Source organism: Capsicum annuum, chromosome 4, assembly GCF_002878395.1.
Source record: "Capsicum annuum cultivar UCD-10X-F1 chromosome 4, UCD10Xv1.1, whole genome shotgun sequence".
Classification (NCBI taxonomy): Eukaryota; Viridiplantae; Streptophyta; class Magnoliopsida; order Solanales; family Solanaceae; genus Capsicum; species Capsicum annuum.
In genome coordinates this window covers 46,557,815-46,580,895 of record NC_061114.1, presented here as the reverse complement: position 1 = coordinate 46,580,895, position 23,081 = coordinate 46,557,815, and the positions used below count along the sequence as shown (strand labels likewise).

Sequence of the window (23,081 nt, the reverse complement as noted above, 5' to 3'; positions counted from 1 at the left end):
AAATGAGTTAAATTTTACCTCTTAACTAGTACATCAGACAGTGTATATGCACAGTAAAAGTACAAAACATATTAAGCACCATTTCATCCTAAAAGATGAAGATGAAATCACCCCTAATTTCTAACCCTTATTGCTTCACACATTTTGTGACAATTCCCCGGTATCCACACACACCTTAATAATCACTCCACCAAATCAGCAAAATTTTCCAAATAAAACATGTATAGACCCAGTTGTTGACTTATTTAATAATCATCTTACCCATTTACCAAATCATCACAAGAATAAGAGTAGAATATTGGGGAATATAGTTAATGGACTAGAATGAAATGATAAAACCAACTTTTTATCTCAAAAATATCAACAATATTCAATTCAATGTAAAAAAAAATTAAAAATGTCATACTTACCTTAGTTGGTACAAAGAAAATCAAAATTATTAGCCATAAGAAGAGAAGTTGGAGGAGGGAATTAAGGGGCGGTACTAAGGAGAAGGAGAGAACAGGGTTTAATGGTTATGGGGTATATAAATAGAGGGGTGGGTCAGGGTAGGTTAATTAAATATTTTATACCCAATTTTAACCCCCACCGTGATGCGGTATCATCGCATTGACCTACTGTAAAATTCTAATTTTCAATTTACTATCCACTGCGATGCCGTGATATAGCGCCAGGTCACTGGAATTTGACAAATGTCAAATCACCTTTCTTGCTTCATGATGGAAATCGTGGATCCTGACTGGAATTTGACAATTGTCAATCCACCCAGTTCCATGTTGTGCCATTCTTCTAAATTAGCTTCCCTTGTATATTTTCCAACTCTTTCCTTAACTGAGAAGACCCCAACTTATACACATTATTTTGCAAACTTGATTGTTATCCTCAAATATGGTAATCTTGTTATTTTTACTTTGCGAATCCCTGCAATCTCAAATACAAACAACAAGTATTGTAACTAAAAGTGGGTTGCCTCTCACTCAGCGCGTTGGTTTTGATAGTGGAACGACTCATCTTTTTATATTTTTATTTTTGTTTTGATTTTACAAGATAAAAATTAAACTATCTATTACAATACAAGTATGGGTTGCCTCCCACATAGCACCTTATTTTACATCATGGCACGACTCAGCTCAGCATCACTTATCAGCAAAAGTGATAGATTCCTTGTGCTTATCTAGATGATCCTCCCTATAGTGCTTTACACGATGTCTATTTACAAGGAACTTCTCCATCTTATATTTATTCCACAACTCCATAGCTCCATGAGGTGTCATACGCACCACTTTAAACGGTCCAAACTATTTCGATCGTAATTTACCCAAAAACAATGAATTGAACAACAAAACAAGTTGTTCGGGTTCAAATACTCTGTCTTGAATTTGCTTGTCATGCCATATTTTGGTATTTTTCTTGTATAGTTTGGAATTTTCATAGGCATTCAGCCTAAACTCCTCAATCTCGTTCAGTTGTAATAACCGTTTCTCCCTCGCGACACCCATCTCAAAATTCAGCTTTTTCACAGTCTAATATGCTTGGTGTTCCAACTCCACAGGAAGATGACACGCTTTACCATACACCAAATGATATGAAGATGTCCCAATGGGTGTCTTGTACGCTGTCTGATATGCCAACAATGCATCATCTAGTTTCTCTGCCCAATTTTTTCTCTGTCTATTCATGGTATTCTGAAGTATTTGCTTGATCTCCCGATTGGACACCTCAACTTGTGCACTTGTTTGAGGATGGCATGTAGTGGCAACCTTGTGCCTAACACCATACTTATCAAAAAGATTTCTGAACCAGGTGTTGATAAAGTGCGTATCTCCATCACTAATTATAGCTCTAGGTGTACCAAATCTGGAAAATATGTGCTTTTTCACAAATTTCAGCACCTCTCTTGCATCATTAGTCGGACTCGCCATAGCTTCCACCCATTTAAATACATACTCAACTGCTACAAAAATGTACAAATTTCCCTTCGAAGGTGAGAATGGGCCCATGAAATCGATTCCCCAAACATCAAAGACTTCTACTTCTAAAATATTATTAAGGGGCATCTCATGACGCCTAGATATGGTACCCAACCTTTGACATTGAACACATTCCTTAACGAAAGCAACTGCATCTCTAAACAACATAGGCTAGAAAAAACCTATTTGTAACACTTTTCTCACAGTCCTCTCACCCCCATGATGTCCACCATATAGAGATGAGTGGCAATCTTGTAGTACTTTTGAAAATTCAGCCTCTAGGATACATCTACTAATAACTCCATCTAGACACTACTTGAATAGATATGTTTCATCCCAAATATATGAACGAGAATCACGTAGTAATTTCTTCCTTTGTTGTATGGTAGCCTCAGGAGGGTACACCTCACAATCTATCAAGTTCACAATATCAGCATACCATGGGAACTCACCTATATAAACAGACAACAACTTCTCATCAGGAAACTCTTCCTTAATACAAAAAAAGTCATCAACAATGTGGTCTCAATTTTCCAACCATGACAAGTGGTCAGCAATATGATTTTCAGCTCCCTTCCTATCTCGCACCTCAAGATCAAATTCTTATAGTAGAAGAATCCACCTAATCAGTCGTGGCTTCGCATCCTTTTTATTCACAAGATACTTAATAGCAGCATGGTCAGTATGCACAATGACCTCGGTACCAACTAAGTAAGATCTAAACTTGTTGAATACATATACCATTGCCAACATCTCTTTCTCTGTAACTATGTAGTTAACTTGAGCATCATTCAACACTTTGCTAGCATAGTATATGGAACAAAATACCTTATCTTTTCTCTGACCCAAAACCGCTCCCACAGCAATATTACTAGCATCACATATTGCTCAAAAGGTAACTCCTAGTCTGGTTTGATCAGAATAGGTGCTTCTATCAACTTCTTATTACGCTTTTCAAAGGCTTCATGGAAATCAGCTCCAAACTCAAACTTAGCTTCTTTCTCTAATAATTTGTATATGGGGCTCGCAATCTTTGAGAAATCTTGAATGAATCATCTATAGAACACTGCATTTCCTAGAAAGCTCTGCACTCCTTTGACTGTGACTGGATGGGGAAACTTTTCAATCACTTCAACCTTCACCTTGTCCTCTTCGAGTCCTTTACATGATACTTTATGTCCTAGGAGAATTCCTTTCTTAACCATAAAGTGGTACTTTTCCCAATTCAGTACCAAGTTTATTTCTTCGCATCGATCTAGGACTCTGTTAAGATTCTACAAGCACTTCTCAAAAGAATTACCATATACAAAGAAATCATCCATGAAAACCTTCACAAATTCTTCCACCATATCTGAAAATATCACCATCATACACCTATGAAATTTAGCAGGTGCATTGCATAAGCCGAAAGGAATACGTCTGAATACATATGTACCGTATGGATAAGTAAAAGTGGTCTTCTCTTGGTCTTTTGGTGCTATGCTTATTTGATTATAGCCATAGTACCCATCCAAAAAACAACAATACTCTCGCCCCGCCAATCTATCCAACATTTGGTCAATGAAAGAAATTGGGTAGTGATCTTTACGAGTTGCTTCATTCAACATCTGATAATCAATACAGATTCTCAAACTAGTCACCGTACATATGGGAATCAACTTGTTATCATCATTAGTCACTGTAGTCATTCCTCCCTTCTTTGGTACACAGTATACCAGACTCACCTATTTGCTATCAAAAATTAGGTAGACAATACCACTATCTAACCACTTGATCACTTCTTTTCTGACCACCCCCTTCATCATGGGATTCAACCTTCATTGTTGCTGCACTCTCAGCCTGTAACCCTCTTTCATATAGATGTTGTACATGCAAAATACTGGATTGATTCCTATAATATCAGATATCTGCCAGCCAATCACCTTCTTTTTTCTCTTTAGAACTGCTACAACTTCTTTTACCTATGCATCTGATAATCCTGCAGACAAAATAATAGGCAAGGTATCTTGATCACCGAGAAAAACATATTATAAATATGGAGAAAGAACGTTAAGCTCCAACTTAGGAGCTTCTTTGACCGATGGCCTATGTGATGGACCAATTGGCCAATTCAAAGGCTCGGACAATATTTTTTTTATCTCCACTACTGCCAAATTCATAACCTGGACCAATTTTAATGCTTCTACATCTCCATACAGATTATGAACCATCAAAACTCACTCTAATGGATCATCAGACAATAATAACTGCCAATCTAAAACAAGATCAATAACTAATATAGATGACAACTCCTCATATATGGCTGGCAATTTTAATCCTTTGTACACATAAAAAACTTCTACTCTGTCGTGCGCTTGCATTGTCATTTTTCTAGCTGCCATATCAATGAGTGACTGTCCTATTGCTAAGAAAGGTCATCCCAAAATAAATGGAACAACAGGATTAGCCTCGAAGTCAAGAATCACAAAATCCACTAGAAAGATTAAAGATCCTACTTGCACCAACACATCTTCAATAAGACCATCTGTCTTAGAAAGTGACCTATCGACCAACTGCAACACAATAGTCATAGATTTGGGACTCCCAAGACCCATATTCAGGTACCACGATGTGGGCATGAGATTTATGCTAGCACCCAAGTCACACAATCCTTGTGCACAAATAGTCTGTCCAATGGTAGTCTGCAAGGTGAAACTACCTGGATCCTTCAACTTTATGGGCAGTTTATTTTGAATTTCAAACGTGCACTCTTGAGTAAGGGCAACTGTAGCATATTCAGTCAATCGGTTCTTATTGGCAACAATATCCTTCAAGTATTTTGTATATTTCATCACTCTCTAAGAATGACAACAAGAGGAAGGTTTACTTAAACCTGCTTTAGAAGATCTAGAAACTTCTTATAACTGGATTCTTCTTTATGCTTCCTTGCCCTTTTGAGGAAAGGGTAAGGGGATAGTCTTCTTTTCCATATAAATTTCTTCACTTGACTCTTTTTATTTGACTTTCAACTCTGTATTCTCTTTTGAACTATCATCAGTAACTATTGGATTATCCTGCTCCTAAATTGTCCCTTTAGTTGCAACCCACTTCTTGTTAAAACCGCATTCACCTGCTTCAAATTTGTCTCTATATCGCTAGGTAATGCTCCTTATGGCATTGTATTCTGAGATCCTTTAATTTTCCCCAAGTGCAACTCTAAATTTTGTGTAAGCAATTATTGACTCTTTAACTCTGCTACAAATTATGCCTGTTGAGTCTTTATGTCTGCCGCAAACTGTGATTATTGAGCCATAAATTGCTTAATCAACTTCTCCACATTGCTATTCTGAGCGGTCACCAAATTATTCTAATTATTCTGAGTCGATTGTGAATTTGGTTGCACTGGTCCTTTGTACTGATTTGCATTTTGTGCCTGATTTCCACCCCATAAAAATTAGGGTAGTTCCTCCAATTAGGATTATATGTATTGCCAAAAATTTTTTGACCCTGACGATTTGCATTCCCTATGTAGTTAAATGAATCTAGATTAATAGAACATGAGTCTACTTTGTTCTCACAACTTTTGCAAACTTTACACCATAAATATACCTATTGAACTACATTTGCTGTGGCTGTTGGTTGTGTCACACACAACTTGAGGTTGTTCAGCTGAGTAGTCATATGGTTTTGCATTGTAGCAATCTGTGCCTGTAATGCCGTGAACTGATCTACCTCTAGTACCCCTGTAACCTTATTGGGAGCACTCCTCAAGTATGCATACCAATCAGGAGTCCCTTGTAAAATTTAATTCAAAAGAGTATACAATTCTTCATAAATTTTCTCCAAAGCTTGGCCTCCTGCTGCTGAATCTAAGAGAATCTTTGTATTCGACTCAAGGCCTTCTATGAATGTGTGAACCAAGACATCATTCAATTGACAATGATGTGGATAATTTTTGAGCATGCCTTTAAATCTCTCCCAAGCTTGGTAGAGATTTTCTCTATCTTTCTATCTGAAACTCAAGATCTCTCTCCTCAATCGTGCAGTCTTCTGAGATGGAAAGAATCGAATAAGGAACTTTTGAGGACAATCCTCACAAAAAGTTATAGAGTGTGGTGGTTCAGTATGTAACCACCTCTTTGCTTCCCTATTTAGAGAAAAAGGAAAGAGTGTCAATATGACATAATCAGCATTCGCATATTCAGGAATCTATGAATCACTTATTTCTAGGAAGGTCTATATGTGCTTCTTTGGATCCTCATGTGAAAGTCCATGAAATTGTCTTGCATGATTCAACAATTGTACTATATTTTGTTTCAATTCCCCCGACCTCCTGGCTCAGGCTTCCGAATATTGTTATTCACATGGTTCGTAAGTCGTATTGATACCTCACAAACAGGTCTTACAACTGGTTGAATAGGAACAGCTGAAATAACTAGAGCTGGAACATTTCCAACATTTGGATCAACAACATTAGGATCTCGTATTTCAACCCTCTGACCCCATTGAATAAAATATGAAGCTCTTAGCCTCTGATGAAAAATCAATTCCGGATCTGCAAAAGGCTCTAACAACTCTTTATCTCTAGCCAGTCCAGTATTCACCTAAACTTGCAAAAATTCAGCCACTAAGATCAAGTTGTTAACACTTAAACTTATTATCAAAAACTAAAAATTAAGCAATTTACTAATTATATTAATCCCCAGCGATGGCGCCAAAAACTTATTGTGTCTCTACGCACACGCAAGTGTACGTGATCATACAAGTAGTATAAAGACTTAGACAGTTAGATATCATTTCCACGAGGACTAATAAACTAGAAATTTAGTCAACCCTAAGCTTAAGACAATTAGGTATTAAGTTCTTGAAAGAATCAAGACTATTTTGAATTTTTAAATAAAAATGTAAATTATTAAACAAGAAATAACTAGTGATGACTAGAGCAAAGAAACCAATAATTGTAATCAATAATGATGATGATTCCAGGGTTGAGGCATTTTGAACAATCATACAATTCTCTATTCTTATTATAGTCTAATTGATTATCGGTTTGTTGATTCACAAGGTTTATGCCACGATATTAGTCTCCCGACCTCAAATCTTCTATCTATTGAATATTGTAGCTACAACTCCCACAGAGATACAAAAATTCTTATAGATTCATAAAGTTATCTTCTTGCAAGTAAACCAAGCAAGGATTCTAGGTATATCTTTACCCTAGATGCTAATTGAAATCCCTTATTATATAAAAGGATAAGAACCTTGCTCCCTAATTTCTTCATTTTATCCTACGATTCTCCTCCCGAATGCACATAGAAATATAGATTTATTCTAATGGTGGCCACTCATCAAAATAGTAAGCTCAAGAAATTAAGAACAACCTGAATGATAATCAAAAAAAGAAACCATGAATATGAATATAAAAGAGTAATCATGTTCTTGGCCGTAACCTCAGAAATAGGGTGTTTAGCCACTCATGTTTGAATTCAACATCCAAAATAAGTAATTAATCATACCCAAAATAATTCTTGAAGTAAAAAAGTTGAAAAGAATGTCTAAGAACCCTAAAAGAGAGAAATTTTTATTTTTCTACTGCTGCTCTCCTTCCAAAAGTCCCCCAAAATTATCTTGGATTTTTTCTTTTATAACTGGGACAAAACACTTAAAATCCTCCCAATTTTGCAACACGGCACATCGCGCCATCCCTTCAAATGCTATTTCCCATTAAAATCTGAGCAATCGCGAAACTTAATTATTTTGTGAAATTTGTGAAATGCGCCCTCACCGCGATGCACCACTATCGCGGTGAGCCACTGGATTTGGACAATTGTGAAGTATACTTCCTCTGTGATGCGGTAAACTTCCAAGTTGCACAATTTGATAATTTGGACTGCTCCACAATGTGGTGGTTTTGTGAACCTTCACTAGAAAGTGCCAAGTGAGAATTTAAGTCTCTTCGCGATGTAAAGTCTATTCAAATAAGAATTCCCACTTTCCAGCTTGCTTTTTTGAGCTTTAGTTCACTACCTTGTATTCTTTCAATCCTTCCATATCATCATTGTATCTAAATATGTCCAATTCTTCTTGATTTTTAGCATGAAATCACTAATCATCTCCATTAGGCACGAAATGAAATTAAAGCTTAAATATACTTAAGAAGTCATACAAAAGTTCTCAAATAGTGATTTTAGCATATAAATATGCCCAAGATCAAGATGTCAGTACTTTTCTTTGAGAGGATATGAGGCATTTAAGAAATGTTTCCATTCTTCACGCTCTGAATCGTGTTATAAAGTTGTTCTCTTAGAAAATTCTGTTGATTCGTGAGTTACTCCATAATTCTCATTCTATGAGTTTTTGAGATAACATGAGTACTAGATTCTAATTTCTCCTAATATAATGCTCTCAGATTTACTATTTGTAACTTCAGAAGTCATACAAGGGGCTTGAGATGAGTTTGCTAGTGTGTTATAAGTTCCTTAAGTTGAAAGTTAAGTCCTCGCCTAAATGGGTTGTCCAGTTAATACATAATAAGATATGTATTCAGATTTCTCATTAACCATTCAATACAGATAGTGCTTATAAAAGGAGATAGTATGAACCTAGATTGTTAAATAGAGTTTGTATTCGAGGGATTTGCAACCTAGAGTGTCATAATTCATAACTAGTAGAATCTTCTTATGGTTGAAAGTATGGGTTTAGAAGTGTGACCAGAAAGGTGGGAATGGCAATTGATAGAAATTATATAGATAAACTTATACATAATATTGAGTTCGTGTTAAGGTGATTTGTCCTTGTGTGTTTGCTTAGGGGTAACAAATGTGGTGCAGGTTCCTTGGTTGAAGGTAGAGAAGAAGTTATTAGTTAAAGTGAATTATTGCTTGCTTGAAGTAGAAAAAAATTTATTGATGGTATTTATTGTGTTAGAAAATAATAGGATATTAATGAAAGTATTTGGTGGTTAAGGATTATTAATATAATCTTCCCCATGTGGCTGTGAAAAATAAGATTGGTTGATACTTTAAGATCTATTATTATAATTACGGTATGCAGATGGGTAAATAGTAATGATGTGTTGAATTAGTATGTGCTAATAGATTATAATAAGATAGGTCATACGATCATATGATCAATTATTATAATTCTGAGGTTCTAGTGTACTAGTGTTTCTTGATGTTTTATTTTATAGCTTCCAAGTGAGAATAGTATGTGAGGTTGGGTTGTTAATCATGTTTAGCACTAGATGTTAAGTTTAAATAGTGGATGATCATCAAGGTGGAAGTAATGATTGCTTGGTTAGTGATTCTAGTTATATGGAAGTGATCTAGTTGCCTTAAATAGTACATGCAAGAGTTAAAGTTCAATTAGTCGTAATTAAGTATGATGTTGTAAGTATGGCGTAGAGGTATTCCCAAGGTGATATGGTGTTTTATTATTTCCTAAGGTTATTAAGTGTTGTGACTGTGGTTAGTAGTACCCTTGAGTTGCTAAGTGAAAGGAGGCTAGTCATATAGTATATGGTGTTCTTATTAGCTAAGTTAAGGAGTTATGGATAGAAGATGCTGAGTCTTTTGATATGATTTTGATTCTCATGGTTTAAGGAAAAAACATAAGTTTGGAGATGTGATATTAATAGGCTATGATGGAAGTAGTATGGTTTATTAAAGGTTTGGGGATATCCATGTTAAGTGTTAGAATCTAAGTTTGAATCTTTGAAGATTGAGCTAATAGAGATAGGAGTTGAAGCTCTAGATGGTGTGCACTCTAGGTATGGTGATACTCATTAAGATTCTAAGTTAGTAAGTGTTCAATTTATTATATGATGACTATTGGGGATATAGTAAGATAGAGTTGTATTTTAGAAGAAAGTATTAGTAGTGGGTTTTACACTTTTAGGTGTATTCTTTCAGGTTAAGTTTATTATTTATGTGTATTGTTAAATCCTAGATTCTAGAGTACAGTGATTGTAGTCCAGTTTAGAGCTTAGTAAAGGATTCCATAGATGTAGAACGATGGCTTAAAGTAAACGGGGAGATGATAAAACAAGAAACCAAGTCAGGCTCCCAGATTATAGTAGTGATGCCAGTGTATTGTAGAACATTTGTAGGGGTGGAAGATGCCTGACCCATTCTCATCTCAATGCAAGGTTTTGTACTTCAGTTTCTCATGCCTTACATGCCAGCTCCATGGTCATAGTTCATGTTCATGCACATAATAGAGAATCATGTACTCTCTCAGTTCCTAGTATGAGGAGTTCTAGTTCACTCAACAGTGCGAATCATATTCCATAAAATTTATGAACTCCAAACTCAGGTCATGCATCTCATGACTCATGTACTCATGATTTACAATGTTCAGTTCTAGGTACTCATGCTACACTCCTAATGATCAGCGAAATTCAATTTATGTCATGTATGCCCTCAGTTTAGATCTTTTTGATGAATCCATGATGTGATACTCTATTTCTCAAGGCCCAGTAAAGTGTCAAGTTATGCATAGTATCCCTTCATGTTTTAGGTCCTTATGTTCTAACCTTTTAGTGACCTTTCCTTATGTCAAGATAGTGTTGATGAATATTTGTTTATATGGGAGAGATAAAATATTTCTTATTGATGAATAATCGTTGTATGCTTGTTTTAGCTAAGGCTATAAGTGTGAAGTAAGACTAAGGCCAACTTTTTGATACTTGTCATAGTTAGTTGAAATTTGTGTGTATGTTCTTGGGGTAGTGCATAGAAGTTGTTAATGATGAAGGTTTTTAGGATGAGAGAAAAATTCAATTATGGGCGTTTGTTTACAATTGCGTATGTGGTTATAAAGATAGGCTTGAATGTTATGTTAGTATATGTATGGGTAGATGCATTGTGTGTTAGTGAATGTCTAGTAAGAGGTCAAATATAGTCGTTGAAGTGGTAATGAGAATAATTCGTGAGACAAGGAGTTGTGAAAATGTAGGGTGTACTGAATTCATAATTCAGACTAATATTTTAGTGTGATGTGTGCATTTTGTAGATTTAGGTAGGCTTGAACGTAGTGAGAGAATTCAATTTAGCTCAGACTTTAGTAGCTAGAGTTATCAATGCCCATATGAATATTTTAGGTATCCTCAAGTGAAGTGCAATTTTGAAGTGGAATGTATATTTAAGTTTAAGCTTTCAGTATAATTTAGTCCGTGTAGCCAACAATCTAGTCTAGCAGTCAGACAAACAAGTTCCTATATTTTTTCTATCTTTCGATCTAATCTTACTTTCTGAAGTTTCATGAATATGGACATACTAAGAGGTAGTTTAGTTGCATCCTTGTAAATTATGAATCCAGTTCAGTCCATACATTATGTTTCAGATTCAGATATTCAGTGATGATTCAGTTCTTAAGTGTCCCGTGTATCATCTCAGTCTTTCCTTAGTATTTCAGCCAACTCAGAATCATTTGGGGGATGAAGTATCCCAAGAGGGAGATGGGGTAATACCCAGAGTTTTCATATCCTAAATATCGCAACTTTTCTTCACGAAACCAAATCCAGCCTAAAGTAATGGTTACTCATAAGTTGACTCTTTCGCTTCAATTGTCGCCTTATAATCATTGTCATGTCATTGTATACATTTACAAATTAGTTTAGTCATGTAATTATGTTTTCAGTTATGCAAGTTTAGTACATAATTTCAATCCCTTAGTATTCTCAACTTAATCAATCTCATTCAAGGATAAATATTTCCAAGAGAGAGATATTGTAATACCTCGTATTAATCTTAGCTTAGCTCAGCTTCTAGTGCTTGCATAAAAGGCTTGAAGCCTGGAAATTTAGCCAAGTGTTTAAGACTTAGTCTTATTTTTGACCTCTTAACTTTGAAGATTTTTAAGTTGACCTTTCGGACTCTGAGACGATAGTTTTTGGGCTAATTCATGTTCAGGGGAGTAGTAGCATGTCTCAGGAAAGTTTTGGATTTTTTGGATGAGGATTGGATCACTTTTGGATTTCGATTCCAGAACCTCAGTGCGATATTGGTGCGTCGCAGTGGGTATAGCGATGGGCACATCACCATGTTGCAGTTAAGGTGTTTTTATCCAATTCTTGATTTATAATTTGAATCCATGTGTCATAATCTTTATCCTAGAGTATGAAGTGTTTATGAGGTGAAAAATATTCATAAGAATCACTTAGAACAAATTTGAGCTAAGAGTCTTTTATTCTTCCAAAGTTTGGTGTTTGATCCTACAAGGGTCAACTTTAAACGTGTATAACTTTTGACATATAATAAATTTTTCATCTCAAGACCCACCAAATTGTAGATAATTGAATTAACTTTCCAACAATACCAATCTCCTTAATTCAATACCGGAGCAAAAAGTTATGATTATTTTTGTCAAAACTAGTAAGACACTGCGATTAGACCGCATTGCGATGATCCTTTAATCCATATTCCAATTACTATTTTTGGTTTAAATGATGGAGGGGCAATTGGGTCTTTTCCCACCACAACCCAATTCATAAAAACATGACCTAAGGCTTCAGTTAGGTCATTATATGCCCATATTCTCCAAATTTCCTCTCAAGAAAAAACCCTAATCATCCCTAAGTTCATCCATTCTGTCATCTTCTCTTCAAGAAAAACCAAGAATTTAAATTCTCTAATCCAAGAATTTCAAGAAAGCTTTCAAGATCATCTCCAAGGATTTCAAAGTCAAGATATCTCCACCAAGTCAAGTCTATTAAGGTATGTGGGGTTATGAACAATGGTATCTTTTCACCCTTGTGCCCAAATGGCATAATTTTAAGATTTTATTTACTTGTTTTAAAGTAGGGTTTATACCCAAGTTTATATATTCCTAAAGCATATTATTATCAAGAGATTTAAAGCTTTAAGTATATCAAGGAGTGCTTATGTCTGTGTTTTTAACTTACAAGATTTTTATTATGAATGAGATTGCACTATCTTGACTTATTATTGTTGAAGTATTTCTAGAATTATATTGAGCGTGAAGTTTTTCTATGAATTAACATGAGTTTAAAGAATGAATTTTAAGCCCTAATATGGTTGAAGTTACAGATTGTAGGTTAATCTTATTCCTAATATGGTTGAAGTTACAGATTGTGATCACTTAAGTTAAGGTCCTATTCCATTGGTATGGGTAGGAAAACTCTCCTCAACGTGGGTAATACGTTGGACTCCATGATAGCTCACATGGTTTATGTCGGTTTGAAGAACCTCCATAAGAAAGAATAAGAGTAAAGCTTTTAAAACTATGTGTTTTGGCTCACAAAGTTTAACATTTTGCTTCATTATGAATGTTTATGATTTTACAACTTTTGGTATATTCAAGCCCAAGGTGACTCATGTACACTTAGCATGCATTATTTGAAAGTTTACGAGTATATTCAATTATTATTTTACTTATGCATTCACCCCTACATACTCAGTACATTTTAGAAGTACTGATCCACATATACGTCTATGTGCTACATTGTTTCATAATGTAGGTACCAGTTGTAACACATCATAGTCAGACAGTTCCCAGCTTCCAGAAAGTAGGTGATGAGTTCTTTAGATTCGGGGACTCGAGTTAACTATAGTTTTAGTATTCATTCTTTTATTCAGTTGTGTTTATTAGAGATAGTTGGGTCATGTCCCGGCTACCTATAGTTAATATTAGTAGAGACTTCATAGATAGTCAGTATAGTTGATATAGTTAAATTCAATTTTGTTTTGTATGACCAGAGTTATAATCCTTATTGATAGTTCTAGTTTTGAACATATTTTAGCAAAGTCATCCCATCCTCTTGTTTTTTTCAGATTAATGTATCTTATTTAGTTGGTCACGAGTTATGCCAGTAGAAAGGTTAGCTTGAGATCACTTGTGGTCTTAAGAACTATGTAACATCCAGGGAGTAGTCTCGAGGCATTACAAACTTGGTTTCAGAGCACAGAATTCAAGTGTCTTAGGGTGTCTCTGAAGACGTGTCTAGTAGAGTCTTGCGGAATGGTACAGAGACGTCTGTACTTTTTTTCGAGAGGCTATATGGCATTTAAGAAATATTTCCCTTCTTCATGCTCTAGATCGTGTTGTATAGTTGTTCTCTCGAAACTTTCTGTTGATTTGTGTGTTACTACATAATTATCCACCTATGACTTTCTGAGATAACATGATTACTATATTCCAATTCCTCCCAAAATAATACTCTCAGAATTACTATCAGTAACTTTAGAATTCATACAAGGGGCTTGAGATGAGCTCACTAGTGTGTTATAAGTCCCTTAAGTTGAAAGCTATGTCCTTATCTATATGAGTTGTTCAATTAGGACAAAATAAAATATGTATTCAGATTCCTCATTAACCTTTCAAAATAGATAATGCTCATGAGAGGAAATAGTATGAACCTAGATTATTAAATAGAGTTTGTATTTGAGGGATTTGTAACCTAGAGTGTTATGATTTATAACTAGTAGACCATTCTTATTGTTGAAAGTATGGGTTTAGAAGTGTAGTGACTAGAAAGGTGGGAACGAAGATTGATTGAAAGGATATAGATGAACTTATGCATACTATCAAGTTTGTGCAAGGTGATATGCCCTTGTGTGTCTGCTTAGGGGTAACGAATATGGTACATGTTCCTTGGTTGAAGGTAGAGAAGGAGATACTAGTTAAGGTGAATTGTTGCTTGCTTGAAGTAGTAAAGAAGTTATTGATGGTATTTATTGTGTTAGAAAAGTATAGGTTATTAATGAAAGTATTTGGTGGTTAAGGATTGTTAATATAGTCTTCCCCGCATGGCTATGGAAAATAAGATTGGTTGATGCTATAAGAGCAATGAATATAATTACGGTATATGGATTGGTGAATAGTAGTGATGTGTAGAAGCAGTATGTGCTAATGGATTATAATAAGATAGGTTATACAATCATATGATCAATTATTGTTATTATGATGTTTTAGTGTACTAGTGTTTCTTGTTGTTTTATTTTATAGATTTCAGGTGAGAACAGTATGTGAGGTTGAGTTGTTAAACATATTTAGCACTAGACATTAAGTTTGAACAGTGGATGATCATCAAGGTGGAAGTAATGATTGCTTGGTTAGTGATGATAGTTATATGAAAGTGATCTAGTAGCCTTAAATAGTGCATGCAAGAGTTAAAGTTTAGTTAGTCGTAATTAAGTATGACATTGTAAGTATAGAGTAGAGGTCTTCCCAAGGTGATATGGTGTTTCATTATTTTATAAGGTTATTAAGTGTTGTGTGTGGTTAGTAGTACCCTTGAGTTGCTAAGTGGAAGGAGGCTAGTCATATAGTATATGGTGTTCTTAATAGCTAAGTTAAGGAGTTATAGATAGGTGATGTTGAGTCTTTTGGTATGATTTTGATTCTTTTGGTTTAAGGAAAAAAATATAAGTTTTGAGATGTGATATTAGTAGGCTATGAAAGAAGTAGTATAGTTCATTAAAGGTTTGGGGATATCCATGTCAAGTGTTACAATCTAAGTTTGAATCTTTGAAGATTGAGCTAATAGAAATAAGAGTTGAAGCTCTAGATAGTGTACACTCCGGATATGGTGATACTCATGAAGATTCTAAGTTAGTAAGTTTTCAAGTTATTATATAAAGACTATTGGAGCTATAGAAAGATAAAGTTGTATCTCAGAAGTAAGTATTAGCATTGGATTTTACACTTTCAGGTATAGTCTTTCAGGGTAAGTTTATTATTTACGCGTATTGTTATATCCCGGACTTTAGTGTATAATGATTTTAGTCTAGTTTAGAGCTTAGTAAAGGGTTCCAAAGACTTAGAATAATGGCTTAAAGTTTAGGGGGAGATGATAGAACACGTAACTAAGTCAGGCTCTCAAATTCTAGTAGTGATGCTAGTATATTGTAGAGCATTAGTAGGGGAGGAGATGATTGATGCATTCTCATCTCAATGCAAGGTTTTGTACTTCAGTCCTTACGATATTTACTCATGCCTTATATGTTAGCTCCATGATCATAGTTCTTGTTCATGCACATAATAGAGTATCATGTACTCTCCCAGTTCCTAGTATGAGGAGTTTTAGTTCACTCAGCAGTACGAATCATATTCCACGAAATTTATGAACTCCAAACTCAAGTCATGTAGCTCATGACTCACTACTACAAATTATCCCTATTGCAACGGGCCTTTTTGCAATGGTTCAAAAAGCATTGCTATAGAACATCTATTGCAACGTTTCAACCGTTGTAAAAAAATTGTTCTACTAGAACTATTTTATGCTATAATCGTTGGTTTTGTTGGATAACCGTTGCAATAGAATGCCTTATAGCAACGGTTGCGTGAACTTTTTCCATAAAAACACCCATGGCAACACTTTTATTGAGAAAAAAGGCAATTGCATCAGGTGTGTGATTTATTCCCTCCCAATTTTTTACTCTTATCTCATATTACCGTCAAAAACTAAAAAAATATATAATAAAAATTAAATAAATATATAAGTAAAAAATTAAATAAATTTATAAGGAAATTTTGGTGGCTCTCAACCATTGCAAGAATATAGCTGCCACCAGTGGTTCTCGTGAAAGTCGTAATCGGTGCTACAGTCCTACCACAATAGCGCCGCCGCTACTACGGTCTTCCAACAATTGCGCCACCGGTACTATGGTCTTACCACTATCGCCATTAGTACTACGGTCTTACCACAATCGCCACCAGTACTACGCTCCGACCACAATCAACTAAGTGCTCCGACCACAAAATCAACCACCAGTGCGTGAAATCGACCACTAGTGCATGCTCCGACCACAAATCAGCTTCTCCATTGCTCTGACAACCACTTTGATTTCAACTCTCAAATTTGCACTTCAATTTCTAAGAAAATTTAGGGTTTGTTCTTTAGTTTGGTGATATTAAGGTAATTTTGACATAATTTCAGCTCTCCACTGCTTTACTTTGATTGTTGACCTAATATTTTGCATTTTTGGTTTTGATTTAATTGATGTGTCTATTTCAGAAATTTATTTGGATTAGCCCCTTGTTAGGTAGTTGTAGTTGTTTTTTGCCTGGTGATTAGTGGTCAATGTGGTATCAAATTCATCCATTGGAGTGTCTTACATCGCCATCTCTACTGCCTGAGGTCTAATTGTCTTTTATATTGAGCCCTACCAAGTATGGCGATGCAGTTTTGACCAACTGATAAATTAGCTTTATTCCTATTCTTCTTTTGAGATTTTGTATCACTTGGTTTCTCTTGAGCGACACAATAAGATTAGCATAAGCCATTAGGCCTTGTATTAGGGGGTCCACAAACTGAGAAATGGCCCAAGTTTTTAGCTTTGAGATTATACCAATTACTAGCTGGGATTAAGTTCTATTCATGTTAGTATGTTATTTTATGCCAAATATTTTTATTAGAAATTGTTTAGTCTCATTAGAGGTTCATAAGCACATAGCAAATGTAGAGGACTTCCAGTGAGTTCTTATAATATTGGAGTAAAACAGGTTCAAGCGAAGTAACATATACATTGAGGTTCCTATATATAGCATTCTTGGTTATGTTCCTAATTATTCGTTTGGAATGTAGATTTTGGTTATTGACTTGATTTTGCATATAATTAAAGCCTACAGACACTTGTTCTACAATAGGTTCTCTCAACAGACTTTGCATAATGAGGTACACAGTTGTGTATTTCCAGTTTATTATTTGATGTGTATATCTAGACGTGGCATTGCAAATTTATCTTGTTCTCATTTCTTGTTTGATTTTGTTTTTCCTTTATGCAGGTCTTGTTGTGGAAATTATCAATGGGCTTTCTGATTTTAGATGCTTGTATCGTTCTAGTCTCTAGTTTATGTTCACCGATATCAAGTGTTTATCTACATTGTGTGTTTCGACATTTTAACAAGTTATTATAGATTATTTTTTCCTTGAAAAGGCTAACTATTGTTGATATAGCAAGAAGATAGTGTCTGGAGTATACCAAAAGTTCCAAAAACAAGAAAAAATGGAAATTGCAAGCTATCTATGCATTGTAATAAAGTTTCCATGTCATTTAAAAAATCCATCTTGATCGAACTAGATCATAAAATATACAACCAAGTTCCTTTACTTCCATAGACACCGCCAAATGCATGCTGGAATTGTATTCCATATAGTTTCACAAAACCTTTTTGCACCTTTTTTGTTTCATCATTTTAACAAGTCTGAGGTTGATATTAGCATTACCCAGTTGATGCCAAAAATACTGTAGAACATCTGCCATGGCTGTGCTACTATGGTACAATGCAAGAATAGATGATTGATTGACTATGTGTTGTTATTACACATTTAACATTGTTACATAACTGGTAGCCCCTCCTATGCAGATTATCCTGAGTGAGACATGCTTCTCTAAAGACCAACCAAAGAAAACACAACCTTGGCCGGATGTTTTGAATTCTATTTTTTCTTTTTGATGACAAGGGAACCTGCTACTGCTACCCTTCGAGTGCATACAGGGTAAACCCATTTCAGAATAATAGTCTGCAAACCACATAAGAGAGGTAAACTGCACTGACCAAGCCCCGTGCGATGAGCTCAACCAAGAAAGAATGAAAGGGTTTCCAACTTGAGACTCCCCATTATAGAGCTCCCTGCTCAACCAACTTGGCCACCCTTTTGGGTTGATCCTTTGACTTCTATATATGTTCCTAAGGATTCAAATAGCATGCAGGGGGTTGTTTTGAACTTGGTAGCCAGATTTCACATTAAAAGGATTTTCGCGCATATAAAGATAGTTGGTCTTTCTTTGTGGACTTGATATTGCGACATGTAATCCTTCAGTATTGCATTGTAAGCATAAATAGTTTAGTTTACACCTCTTGTTAGGTTGTGACCATAAATAATTTGAGGAATTAACTATTTCTTGTAAGTTTCTCTAACCAACAATTTACTATTACAAATTAGATTATAAGCATGCTTATCTTTTCTCTTTTGTGAGTTGATGATTTAAAAAATTGGGACAATGTATTAAACTACTGTGCTTTACTGAACTAAGAATCAGAATTCCACTTCGGTAGAATAGAATTATATAATAGCCCTATGTTCCAACTTTGGGAAACCTTTAAGACATGCATTGTTTAATGGCCTCAACTCGTAAAGACGAAATGTTTGCGGTATGCACAGTTCAAGATGAGAGGAGTTTACTTTGCCTCATTTTTGGGGCTTTGTGGAAAGGTGCATACCTTGAAATCTATATCAGTTCTATTTCATTCGCTATCCACTCCCCATGTCGGTCTAGATCTTTGCTTTATCATAATGTGATGGTTGTTGTTGATAGGTGCTCATGGGAGTCTTCTTTGGGACTATCATGTTCCTTGGTGTAATTGAATTTGGTATAAGGAGATTTCTGAATGCCAAAATAGGATATTCAAGGTAAATCTTTCCTTCATCTTGTAATTTAGCACTTCGGTTTATCTTTCTTGTGATTAATAATCTCTTTGTGCAAAATAAATGGTCCTTTTTCTCTTTTTGGATGTTAAAAAATGTTTGACACCATTTTACTTGCATATTATTCTGCACAATGTTCTAGACAGAACTTCCTGTTGGTCATGATTTACCATTCTATCAGCACCATATTGAGCCTCTATATATTTTACAATCTATAAGTACATGTGAGTTGTTGATACAAAAATTTTGTTAACCTTGCAAATAAGGATTACCTAAGGTTTTTACAGAGTTTAGTGTTTCTAGAGTCACTTAAGTCTAGAGTCACTTAAGTATTTCTACACCTATCTAAGACCAGAATTCACTAAATTTCTTATTGTATACTTGGATTTGAATCCACAGGTGTAAGCATATATTGCTTTCGATCCTCGTTTAGAGTTGCTTCAAGATTTTTGTCATTGCCATGATGATATGTCCCTTGCTGTCATTTGGCCATTTTGTATCAATTACTTAGGAACTTTCTTATTTCACTTTTATAGTTTTCTACTAATCTTTTATTTATTTTCAGGTGTGGGAATTTCTCTCTTCCATTGTTTTCATCATTAAAATGTTTGTATTGTCATCTAATGCACTGGCATTACATGGTAAGAAGCACTTTTCAACATTAATTTTAAATTTAAAGTTATGTTAGTATATGAAATATGTCTGACAGTGGAGAGTTAACCTTGGTTATGGGACCTTTCTATTTCCATCTCCAATGTGGAAACTTAGGTCATTCAAGATTGATATGAATCAAGGCTAACATACACCGTTTTCTATGTTGCAGAAATTTTGTTTTGTTTCTTGAATATTCTTTTAACGGCATACAAATATTATTTCTCAAACATAGTCAGAATATGAAAAGATGCTTAGGCCCAAGGGAGAGAAATGAGAGGTACTTTGTAGGCAAAAAGGAAAATATTTGGGCATTTTGTTTTAAAACCTCTTAATCTTTTGGTCTAAAAATGAAATGTACTGGGAGTATATACTTTACCTCAGATACTTTACTTCATCTGAGGTAATGGTGTTTGCGTACACTTTACACTCCCCAGACCCCATTTTGTGGGAATACATTGGGTATGTTGTTACTGGAAGTAGATAAGATGGTTCATGTCCTCAGTTCTTTTCATAGTATCTAGTGTACTAAGATGCATATTAAAAATGGCTATGCTATTCATCCCCTGCACTCTCCGGGTGCTATTCGATAGTATAAATTTTCATTACTTCAAAAAGAATAAAATGTTTACGCTAAAATTAATTATGAATCAGGGTTGGGGATTTTGGCAAGTCTTGATTTTTAAATATGTTGTCATTTAAATTCTAATTAAGCTTATTTATTCTTGTTTTATAGGTGTCCAAACTGAAGACGGAGATGAAGAAATTGACCTTACTTGAGAAGATTTTTGAATTGTTGATAGATTCTTTAATATCGATCTTTTTGATTTTGAATTTACTGAAACTTATCGATACTATATGGGAAAACTAAAGATCATTTGACTTTACACGTTTTGCTTTGGGGTTTAGATTACTAGTTTGTTGCATAAAATTTTAATTTGGATCATTATATTAATGAAAAATTTTGTTGTGATGTGTGTGTGTATATATATATATATATATATATAATGTATTAGTATCATTCTCTCTTTGTATATATATTCATCATTGCAATAGGTGACAAAAATCGTTGAAAAGGTAGCAAAAGATGTTGCAATAGGTGTCAAAAAGCGTTGCAATAGGTAGCAAAAAGTGTTGCAATAAGTGTCAAAAAGCGTTTCAATAGATAGTTATAAGTCATTGCAAAAGACCAATAAATGTTGCATTAGATATTCGAAAATTGTTGTAATATGGTTATTGCAATGCTTTCCTGTAGTTGCAATATATTCTATTGCAATGGTTCTTAACCGTTTCTATAGACAATATGAATCATTCTAATAAGAGGTAAAAAATACTGTCACAATAGGTCTATCTAATACAATGGTTGTTGAAACTGTCGTAAAAGTTGTTGCGGTAGCTCTATCGCAATGCTCACATATTTAACACTAGTAAAACCATTATGGTAGCTCTATTGCAATGGTTTATGTATCTATCGCAACGGTTTTTGAACCGTTGCCATAGAGGTAATTTCTAGTAATGACTCATGTAATCATGATTTACAATGTTCAATTCTAGGTACTCATGCTACACTTCTAATGATTAGCAAAATTTAGTTTATGTTATGTATGCCCTTAGTTTAGATCTTTTTGATGAATCTATGATAATGATACTCAATTTCTCAAGCCTCATTAAAGTGTCAAGTTATTCATAGTATCCGTTCATGTTTCAGGTCCTCATGTTTTAATGTCTCAGTGACCTTTCCTTGTGTCAAGATAGTGATGATGAATAGTTGTTTAGATAGATAGAGAAAATTTTTCTTATTGATGAAAGATCATCGTATGCTTGTTTTAGCTAAGGCTAAAGTGTGAAGTAAAACTGAGGCAAAGTTTTTGATACATGTCATGGTTAGTTGAAGTTTATGTGTATGTTCTTGGGGTAGTGCATAGAAGTTGTTAATGATAGAGGTTTGGAGGATGTGAGAAAGATGCTATTATGGAAGTTGTGATTTCGATTGTGTGGCGTCTTGCGAAAGCTTCTTAGAAGGGGAAAACAATGGTTTAGAGTATTTTTTAGGCTTTTCTTCTGCTTCCAGGTAGGCTAGGTTTACCTTCCTTATAGATTGAGCTAATTTGTAGTAAAATTATGATATTATGCTAGATATTGAATGGGATTTAGGTATTGGAAGCATGATTGGTATGATTATCCTTGTTTTAACTAATTAGGCTATCTTGGGATCATAATTTAGGTGGAATTGACTTAGTTGCTCATGTTTTAGATGGAATTGTTATCTTAGGGATAATTATGGCTTATTAAACATCTATACCTTAGCCTATTTCGAGGTAGAATTTTCCTTAAAAATAGGTTTCGGGTATTAGAAGTAGGCCCCTCCAACCCACCTTAGGTCAAGGCTTGTGTTAGATTTTATAGATTTATATAATTATGTCATACCTTTTAAAATGCTTATTTTGGGACTTTAAGGAGATTAAATATTTAAATATTATTCTAGTTTGGTATTTGGGAGTTGGTACTAATTCCAAGTAAAACCCATTGGTTTATTGATATGGTTTATTGATATGAGTTTCAGTTCAAGTCCGACAATCGATATGGTATTGATAATTGAGTTCTAATTCAAGTCCAGTAATTAATGGTGATATTAATAATATGAGTTTCTATTCAAGTCCATCAAATAATATTATGAAGTTGATACTATTGAGGGTGTTATGAAGAGGATAATATGAGTTCCAATTTGAGTCCTAAGTTAAAGTTTAGGTGGTCTGGACATTTCACCGTGGTTAGGGCATTCCTTCATGGTGCTATAGAGCTGAAAAGAGATGGTGAATCCCCGTTCAAAGTGAATGGGCAATGTGTGAAGCTCTATTTGGGTAATCTTAAAGAGGTGAAGGTAATTGATAAGGTCAGGCTTGGCGAAGTCTAAGTAGCCAAGTTAACTAATCTGTGCCTCGATGATAAATCAGGCGCTGCTTGGGAGGCAACCCAAGGTATTTAGTTATTTTTGCACCAATGTCAGACACGAAAGCCTAGTGCATCCTAGGTATGTCCTCATTCCCTTGCTTTATATTATTTTCATGCATTGGGGATAATGCACAGTC

General features: G+C 34.7%; 1 non-coding gene and 1 pseudogene across 1 annotated transcript; both read left to right on the top strand.

Moving 5' to 3' along the window:
- The first annotated feature begins 5,883 nt into the window (after positions 1 to 5,883).
- Positions 5,884 to 5,990, top strand: LOC124898232. The gene has a single exon (XR_007055208.1). It is a non-coding gene; the product is annotated as a small nucleolar RNA R71 (small nucleolar RNA).
- An 8,557-nt stretch (positions 5,991 to 14,547) lies between these two features.
- LOC107868888 lies at positions 14,548 to 20,965 on the top strand (annotated as a pseudogene).
- The last annotated feature ends 2,116 nt before the right edge of the window (positions 20,966 to 23,081 follow it).